The sequence below is a fragment of the Hylobates moloch genome, unplaced genomic scaffold (assembly GCF_009828535.3).
Source record: "Hylobates moloch isolate HMO894 unplaced genomic scaffold, HMol_V3 SCAFFOLD_3, whole genome shotgun sequence".
Lineage (NCBI taxonomy): Eukaryota > Metazoa > Chordata > Mammalia > Primates > Hylobatidae > Hylobates > Hylobates moloch.
The window spans coordinates 15870762-15879849 of NW_026652278.1; the positions used below are offsets into that span (position 1 = coordinate 15870762).

The 9088-nt window shown below is 47.5% G+C and overlaps 1 long non-coding RNA gene across 1 annotated transcript; it reads left to right on the forward strand.

The window, feature by feature from the left end:
* The first annotated feature begins 3716 nt into the window (after positions 1-3716).
* On the forward strand, positions 3717-8708 carry LOC131382933 (uncharacterized). The gene is made up of 2 exons (XR_009212561.1): positions 3717-4048; positions 8002-8708. It is a non-coding gene; the product is annotated as an uncharacterized LOC131382933 (long non-coding RNA).
* The last annotated feature ends 380 nt before the right edge of the window (positions 8709-9088 follow it).

Sequence of the window (9088 nt, forward strand, 5' to 3'; positions counted from 1 at the left end):
TTTAGGGATGGGGAAACTAAACCCAGAGGTGCCAAGGGCCCCGACTTACTGGGTCAGAACTGGCTCTTGAACCCAGCTTTCCAGGTCACTGCCCTTTTCCCTTCATCAACCAAGATGCTGTTGATTCAGGAGAGAAGACTTAACTCAGACATCCAAATTGCTTCAGGGCTCTCCTCCTCCCTGTTCTCTTCTCTGTTGTTGTTGTTTGTTTTTTGTTTTCTTTCCCTCTCAGTCCAGGGTGGAAGACAAGAAGGAAGCATCTGGCCCTAAGAGCCCCTGGCCCCAGAACAGCCCCTTCTGCCAGAGGGGAAATAATTAAAGACCTCCAGGGCACTATGAGAAGAGAAGGGTCCTCCCCCAGCCCAAGCAGAGGCCCTGAACAGGGAGGAAATGCTCGTATGAAGCAGGGAGATGGGATGGGGAGAGAGGCTGGGAGCAAGTTAATGAGGTGCCCTGAGATTTCTGGATCACTTCCTCTGATGTGCAACTAGGAACTTCCTCCAAACTAAATCGGTGTGAACCTTCCAGCCCATCATTCCATAGAAGCTCAGACAGTAAATACAGTGCTTGTGTTTACCATGCTCATGTCGTGCACCCACGGCAGACCCTGCCAATCAATGGCAGCCTTCTTATCCACTGACTGTGGCGGCCAACACCAATCTGATGGAATTGCATTTGAAAGGTAACTGCTCACTGTGGGGGCTATGAAAAATCTCCCTTACTTTCGGGTCTACCTTGCTTCCCTTACTTTAGAAAATTACTCTACCTACACCACCTGTTTCTGATTGGGCTGTCAATCCAGGAACCACACCTACTATCCCCCAGGATGGCCAATCAGAGTACTCTGTGCTCAATCCCTAGCACGTGACTGAAGAGGGTATGCTATCCGAGTCTACCAATCATTCTTTTTCAGGGATGAATAAGAATGAAGGAGAAAGATGGCAGTACCTCTGTGGGACTGGCAATGAGGAAGATACAAGCCTGAGGCTTGCATTGAGAATGTGGACACACTCAGGAAAGCAGAGCAGAGACAAGGGAGAAAGAGGAGCCCTGGTGACATTGTTTAAACCCTGGAGACATTGTTTAAACCCTGGATCTGGTTGGCCTGAAGTCTGGTCTGCCCCCTTGAACTTCCCAGCTATGCAGGGCAATATAAATCCATAAATGCCATGGTCCTTGCTGGAGAATCACATAACTCTGCTTTGCCTCACAGTCTGCCTCGGCTGAAACTGGTGGGGCCTGAAACTGATAGGACTGCCTTGTCCTGTCCTGCTCCATGAGTGCAGCCTGCATCCTTGCACCCTCTAAGCTCTTTTCACAAACTGGTGCCTCATTGGCTAGGAAAGAGCTCAGATGGCTCCATGCAGCCATGTTGCAACTATTCCACTAACCGCCAGTCTGAGCAGCCCCCAGGCACTCCTCAAAGTTGAGGTCTTTGCATGCAAAGTACCAACAAACAGGCAAGGAAAATGTCAATCAGGATAGAGCCAGGTGTTATCTTTAAGGAAATACAATTCATCGTTGGGCAAGAAACAAAGATGGGCTGGGCGTGGTGACTCACACCTGTAATCCCACCACTTTGGGAGGCCGAGGTGGGTGGGTCATGAGGTCAGGAGATCAAGACCATCCTGGCCAACATGGTGAAACCCTGTCTCTACTAAAAATACAAAAAAATTAGCTGGGCATGGTGGTGTGCACCTATGGTCCCAGCTAGTCGGGAGGCTGAGGCAGGAGAATTGCTTAAACCTGGGAGGTGGAGGCTGCAGTGAGCTGAGCCCGCACCACTGCACTGTAGCCTGGTGACAGAGCAAGACTCCATCAAGAAGGAAGGAAGGAAGGAAGGAAGGAAGGAAGGAAGGAAGGAAGGAAAGAAAGAAAGAAAGAAAGAAAGAAAGAAAGAAAGAAAGAAAGAAGAAAAGAAAGAAAAGAAAGAAGGAAAGAAAGAAGGAAAGGAAGGAAAGAAAAGTAATCTGATGGAGCCAAAGCCTCGTGCCCCTGATTTACCTGGTCAAGAGCTCATAGCTCCAGCTTGGGGATTGGATGGTGATCGTTCCCTGCAGCTGCCTATCTCTCAAGATGCCTGCTAACCAATTTCAGGATGTTGCTCCATATCAGGCATTTCCAGGTACCCATCAGAGCATCTTACTGTGCAATCAAGTTTGAGTGTGACAGCAAGAATTCACAGAAAGGATGGTGATGAACTGAATGCGGTAACTAATTCCTTCCCGGGAGAGAGGCACGCAAACCCGTGCTTGGGAAAGAGTGCTGTTGTAATTCTAGGTCTTCCTACATCCAAAAGAAATGAGATTCCCATCCACAGAGGTGTTCAAGAAGAGGCAATAAGATTAGTAGAGGCAGTTAAAACCCTGAGTTAGCCAGTATTCTTTGGGGTGCCAGGGACATAAGCACAATAAAAAAGGGTGGATGAGGTATTTGTAGGCTTATTTAACTGATACTTTTGATAACTTTCAAGAATGGCTGAAGCCAGCTATACAAACAATGTCATGAGAATCTGCCTCTCTCCATATCTAAACTCTTCTTTTCCTTCTGATTGCTGCATTTTCAGTCTCCCCTATTGACTGCTAATAGCTTCAAGCTTCATACTACCCAGAACCTCTATCAGAGAAAATGTGCCTTGTTCTCAACAGTACCAAGAAAAACCCCTGGATGCAGCCTCTTCAGATGAGCTTGGGTCACCTGCCCTATCCCTGAACCATTCACCATGGCCAAAGTGGAGTAGAATGCTCTAGATGAGGGAGTGATGTCAACCCACTCAAACCTAATGGATTGAGAATAGAAAGAGAGTGAAGGTAAAATGGATTCTGAACCAAGTTAAAAAAATTATATCATCTACAGTTGCTTCCTACCATACTTAAAATCTATGACTTGGTTGGCACGATTCTTGACCAGCATGTTCCTTTTTAACCCATATGTGTGATGTCACACTCACTAGCCCTTCCTACATTCCTAAGACAGAATCTTCCAGTCATTGACACACAGACACCTGGACCCAAATTGGATCCACCTGTATCCATCCAAGTTACTATAAATCCAAGGAAACACACAAACCCAAATGGATATGCTGAAGAAGCAGCTTCCCCCCAACACACAAAAAAAACATCCTGAAGACTTCTGAAGTCACAGGGGTTGCTCAATACTCTGCCAGAAATTCCCCACCAATCTTTGAGTAGACTTCAGTGCTCTGTCTTATTTCCATTCTTGGCGAAGAGAAAAAACTTTAAAACCACGCACCCTCCCCTCTCTCCTCCAGGCACATTACAAGAACTCCTAGGTCCCAGCTCACAGAGATACTTTTCAACAGACAGTGAGTAACTTGGCCTCCTTAATCCCCAGATTCTCCCAAACCTCTTCCTATTCTGAGATCCTCCATCCCGGAGGCACCAAAGTCTAGTCCCCTCCATTCTCAGCTGAACATTTGGCATCAGGCCACCTCATTCATGCCAGAAAGACTCAGCCAGTATGATAAGAGCACAGAAGACACTTGAGGGCATTGCACTCGGAGCTATAAGCTAATTGATGGAGTGCTAATAAGTCCCTTTTGGTCACCATTTTTGGCAAAGCCATTGTCTAAATACTTAGCAGCATCTGACCAATGAAATTACTGGTTCCTAGTACAGAATAAAACACACGGCTACCCCACCCCAGCTTCCAGATAAATTCTGCCTTCCATATCACTGACAGGCCAGGGAAAAGGGAGAGAAATTCACAGGTGAGCAAGGGACCCTTATGAAGCGGTGACCTCAGAAAAGGCACCCGGCCGGAGAGTCCCACAGAACTGTGAGCACTTAAATTCCAAGAGGTCTTGAAGGATCCTTGAGGAAATTCAGGGCTGATTATCAGAACAGGGAAAAGGAAACTTCAGGGTATCCCAAGAGCAAAGACTGATCTGAAATCAGGAAGGACTCTTGGGGAACACTGGGAGGAGGAAGAGTCTTTGAGAAGACTGGCAGCCAGGTTGACGTGAATCCCAACGGCCATTCACCAGGTGCTCACCGTATGCCAGGCCCTCCGCTCAACACACACTGGGGTAAGCCTAGTTCATCACTGCACAACATGGTGATTGGGACTGTCACTCTCCCATTTTGCTGATAAGAAAACACAAATTCAGAGAGGTTGTTTACTCGCCCCAGGGCACACAGCAGATGTGGGACATGGCTGAAGGCTGTGCTGCACGCTGCACAGCCTGCCATTTCAGAAGGCTTCTCTCCCGGTTACCTTGGCATTAGCTGTCTCTGAGGACCAGACCATTATTTTTGACCTGGGACTGCTAAGGGCCTCAAAGGTTAGAAGTTCTGCTCTTTTAATTACACATCCACCTGACAAAAGTCACCTTAATTAGGAAGGCTCTCCCAAAGAAAATGCAGCTGGCAGGGCTGGGTCAAGCTGTCCCATTGGGTGGGTCTTTCCAATGCAAAGTTACTGGTCTTCCAGAATTTCTCCTGCATCTTTTCCTTCCCTCCCCTCTGCTCTACCATGCCGTAATTCAGCTCTTCGTCCCTCATACCTGGACAACTCAACGTCTTCCAAATGGCCTCTGCCCCCAATCTATCCCCCACTATTGTAGCAGATCACTTTGCTGCTTTTATGCGGAAACCTTCAGTGGCTCCGCCGCTCCCAGGAAACAGTGGAGACCCCTCAGCCCTGCAATCAGGACCTGCTCAGTGCAACCCTTGCTTCCTTGCCAACCCCACTCTCCACCACTTTCCAACCCTGCTTCCAGTCCCAGGCCCTGTTCCCTCCTGAAGGGCCACAGAGGGTCCGTACTCTTGCCTGGAGCATGTGCTGACCCCAGGGGGTCCTGGAGAGCCACTTGGCAGGGGCACCAGCAGATGCTGGAAGGGACTTCCATACACAGCCACCCCTCACACCCACTCCCCATTGTTCTTCAGAGCCTCTCACCCAGAAGAACACAGATTTGCAGGCCCACTTTGGGACATGTCCAAGAACATGGAGAGCCAGTCCAAAGGCACAAAGGGAAACCAAGGCACAGTTGGAGCTACTTTCTAGATCTCTTGTGATATGATTGTGCTGGGGCAAGGAGAAGCTTTGGGAGGGATGTCCTCACTCACAGAAAGGGAAGTTCAAGAAAGCCGTCAGCCCTCCCTGGCTCCACGTCCCCTCTTCCTCTCCATCCCTCCCAGAGTCCACATTTCTGTGATTACTCCCCACACCATCTGGAAGAGCACCCCTCAACTTCCCCAAGGCAGTGTGGGTGTCCATCAAAGGCCTTCCCTGCCAGTGTCACAGCAAAATTGTGAGCAGGCAATGGCTGCAATTGCCATCACCATGAAGCAATGAGGCTCCACGCAGGGCCTGGGACATAGACTCACCCTAGGTGCCCCAGAGGAAGATGGTCTTCTCTGTCCCCCTCCAAGCCACACGAGGTTGCTGTGAGCACCTGAATGGGCTTCACCCTTGGGGAGGTCGATGATGTGGCTGCTGGCTCCTTGCAGCCATGCAGGGTTGACAGCTGAGTGGCAGTGTGTTGGCAAGAGAAAGGAAAGGCCTGGGTTACTGGATCAAGGAGACAAGGATGGGGGTTTACACAAGATCACCCCCTCCAAGGTAACTTTAAGTCAGAAGCAAATTCAGGTGCCTCATTAAAAGCAGATTTGGGTCCAACATTCTTTCCAGGCACCTTTGAGTGACTTGCTCTCGTCCCAGTGCCATTCCTGCTCCCACCCTACACTCCCAGAAAGCAGCATGCCCTTCACAGCTATGCCCTTCCAGGCATACTAGCCCACCCTGGCACCAGATGCAGACCTCCTGTGCCCTCCAGGATAGCCCTTGACCACACCTCTGCCTCTCCCTGCTCCAGAACCACCCCCTTCCCTTTTCTCCATCTACTTAAAGCCTTGGTTCCCTTTTGTGGCCTGATCCAAACCCAGCTTCTCTATGGGGCCCACCATCATGTTCTACTCTTCCCCCGGTGAACTCTCCTTTGCCCAAATAAGCAGGACAATTAATTTCCAAGCTGTCAGGAAAATGCTTCTTCTCAGGAGAGAAACTCACCTGTGTATAAAAAGTCAGGTGCAAGCTTTGCTCATGACCATGAAAAAATAGGAAGTAACCTAAGTGTCCATCAATAGGGGACTGACTGCTCTGTAAAATGGGGATTATCCATATAGTGGAATACTATACAGCAGCTGAAATGAATTCATCAGGTATATGTGGGGCTACAGTATGGTAAATTTGTGTGTGTATGAGAGAGACAGGGTTTCACTCTGTTGCCCAGGTTGGAGTGCAGTGATGCAATCATGGCTCACTGCAGCCTCTACCTCCCAGGCCTGAGCCATCCTCCCACCTCTGCCTCCTGAGTAGCTGGGACTGCAGGTGTATGCCACCATGCCCGGATAACTTTTTAAAAAACATATTTTGTAGAGATGGGGTCTCCCTATGTTGCCCAGGCTGGTCTTGAACTCCTAGGCTCAAGCAATCCTCCTGCCTTGGCCTCTCAAAGTGCTGGGATTAGAGGCATGAGCCACCACACCCTGCCTACAGTATGGTAATTTTTATATAAAACACACACAAGGCAATGCTATGTATGTAGGCATAGATTTGAATATAAGCATGGTTGAAGGGTCTGGAGGAATCCCCAACAACATGTAACTGGTTCCTCTGGGGACGGTACAACAGGACCAGGCCTGGAAATGGAGGGCCAATGGATTTTAGCTTAATCTTTCAATGCTGTAATTTTTTAAGGCACACGAATTCATTGAATAACTGATAATCTTTTTAAATGTTCTCTGGAGACTCCCATCTCTCACTTCAACTAGAGAAGATCTGCCTTTAGCTTTGATCTGATTTGCTTGGTTATATAGTTTCATTTGGGACCAAAAAAAAAAAAGAAAAAGCAGAGAAGGAGGGTTGTTCTGATTTTTGGAAAAGACTGCCCTCTGACTTTCTTCAATGTTCCTCCTCCCAGGACCCGTGCCATACCCCGTCTGGTTTACGGGCATCATGATCCTTCCCCCATCAGCCTTGAAGCCCATGAGTTCAGGGACCATGCTTTGTGTCCCTCTAGTGAGGTCCTATGGTGTCCCATCTTACCCCTCACTGGCAAGGAAGACAGACGCAGCCTCAGGGAACCCCTGCGGTGGTGGAAGTGCATTCCTCTCACCCACAGCCACAGTGTTTGCCCCAGCCAGGAGTAGTCCCAGAAAAATAGCTCAGTCCAAGACAATAGTAAGCCCAAGAGACACAGAATCCACCCTATCGCCAAGGAGAGCAATCCAGGGCAGAGCAAAGCGAGCAGTAGAGGTTGATGAGCCTAGAGCCCCATAAAGAGCAGGCCTCAGTAACCCCAGAGCCAGCCAGTGATCAACTGTGGTCAGGTTCTACAGAGCCCTTTAGCTGGGAGGGAGGAGGAAAAGGAGAAGGGAGGGAAGTGGATGGGTGGCTCTGTTGCCTCCTAGCATAAACTTGACATAACATGAGCGGAGCCTCACCTAGAGAACCTGACAGTCTTTGATTCTAGTCTGTGGTCACAACAAGGGAAAAAGAGAACTCAATTTCTCTTTGAATGATACCTCTGGCATCTCAGCCCCACTCTACTCCATATTCACCCTCTTTCCATTGCACCCCTTTCACTGTGGTTAGTGCCAGAGGCCGCCATGTTGCTGAGTCGGCACCAAGTCTGTGTAGACATGGTCAGTGCATCAGCCTCCTCCCCTCCCCTACCTAGGCTCCAGGCTCCATGCTCACCCCACTGAGATTTCAAGGCCTGCCACCAGCTGTGTTTTTTGAACACATGCCTCAGAGACTTCCAAGTCTCTTGGGAGAGACCACTGTTCAACCACCTTAGAATATAGATCATTAAAATTGTGTACGTGATGATGGGTCACCAGGGAGCCAAAAGATGCTACTATAATTTGGATATGAATTCTGAAATGAATTGTTCAAGATATGGAAGGTGTGAGGAAGATTAGCACAACTCCAGAATTTAATTGTGTTTTGTTTTTTTTTTTTTTCTCTTAACAGAAAAACTATTTTCTTGCAATATGGGGCTTGTTGGTTAGAATGAAAACTTTCCTCCCCACCTACTGGGACCACCAAGGAAAAGAAGGCAATTAGCTGTCTGTGCCAGTGAGTGCTCCAAAGGCAGATGTGTCAGGAGCCGGAAAGAAAAATCTAATTGAGCCCCACCTTTTTTGTTGTTTGGATTTTTTGTAAATTTCCATAGCCCATTTTAGAGTCTACTGCACATTCGCTCATCCACCCATGAAGTGAGAAGCTTCACAATTGTGTCCTGAATTTTGGTTGAGCCAATGATACGTGAAAATATTTCTTTTCATCTTTCTCTTAGTGTGTACACTAGACTTTTCCAAATCCAACCTAATCCAATTCACCACATTTTACTGATCATGACCCTCAGTCCCAGAGAGAAGTGTGGTCTATCCAGGATTCTACAGCCATCAAATGGCAGGGCCTCTACCTGTTTGTGTCCATCACTTTCTACCATAACAGTTTGAAGTATTTGAAGCCTATTTCAAAACAGCCTGACTCTTCGTTCCACATTTCCTGTATGTAGAAGTTGGGTTATAAGCAAAAAGCAACATTCCTGATACTGTTGCCTTCCCCCTCCCCCTGCCCCCATTTTCTCAAGTGTACTAAAGCTGCTCATTTTAAAGCATGGGCTGAAGATTATTCCAAATAATTTTTAATTAAAGATCATCATGTAAAGTGTATCATTTTGTGAGTCTAAAAGCGATTAACTACATTAGGGATTTTGGTGACACATGTCACAATTAAGTGTTTTCAGTGTTGAGCCAATTAAGGGTTAACAGGCTGCAAATACCATCTTTGCACATTTTTGCTTAATGAATTCGTAGTAGGAAACTATTCTCATTAGGTTAATTTGTCAACAGAATCAAGCTACATCACCAGGATTTTTCTTGGAGCTCACAAATTTAAGTGCCTTTATATCATGGCGTACACTTTTGCATTTGATTGCGGCTATTGGAATAAAACTCTTCCATGAAAAAGAAGCAAGTTGATCGAAGATTTTCAGGTCTTGGTCTTAATTCTCACCTTCTAGACATAGGCATGTTTATGTTGTTTTATTGAG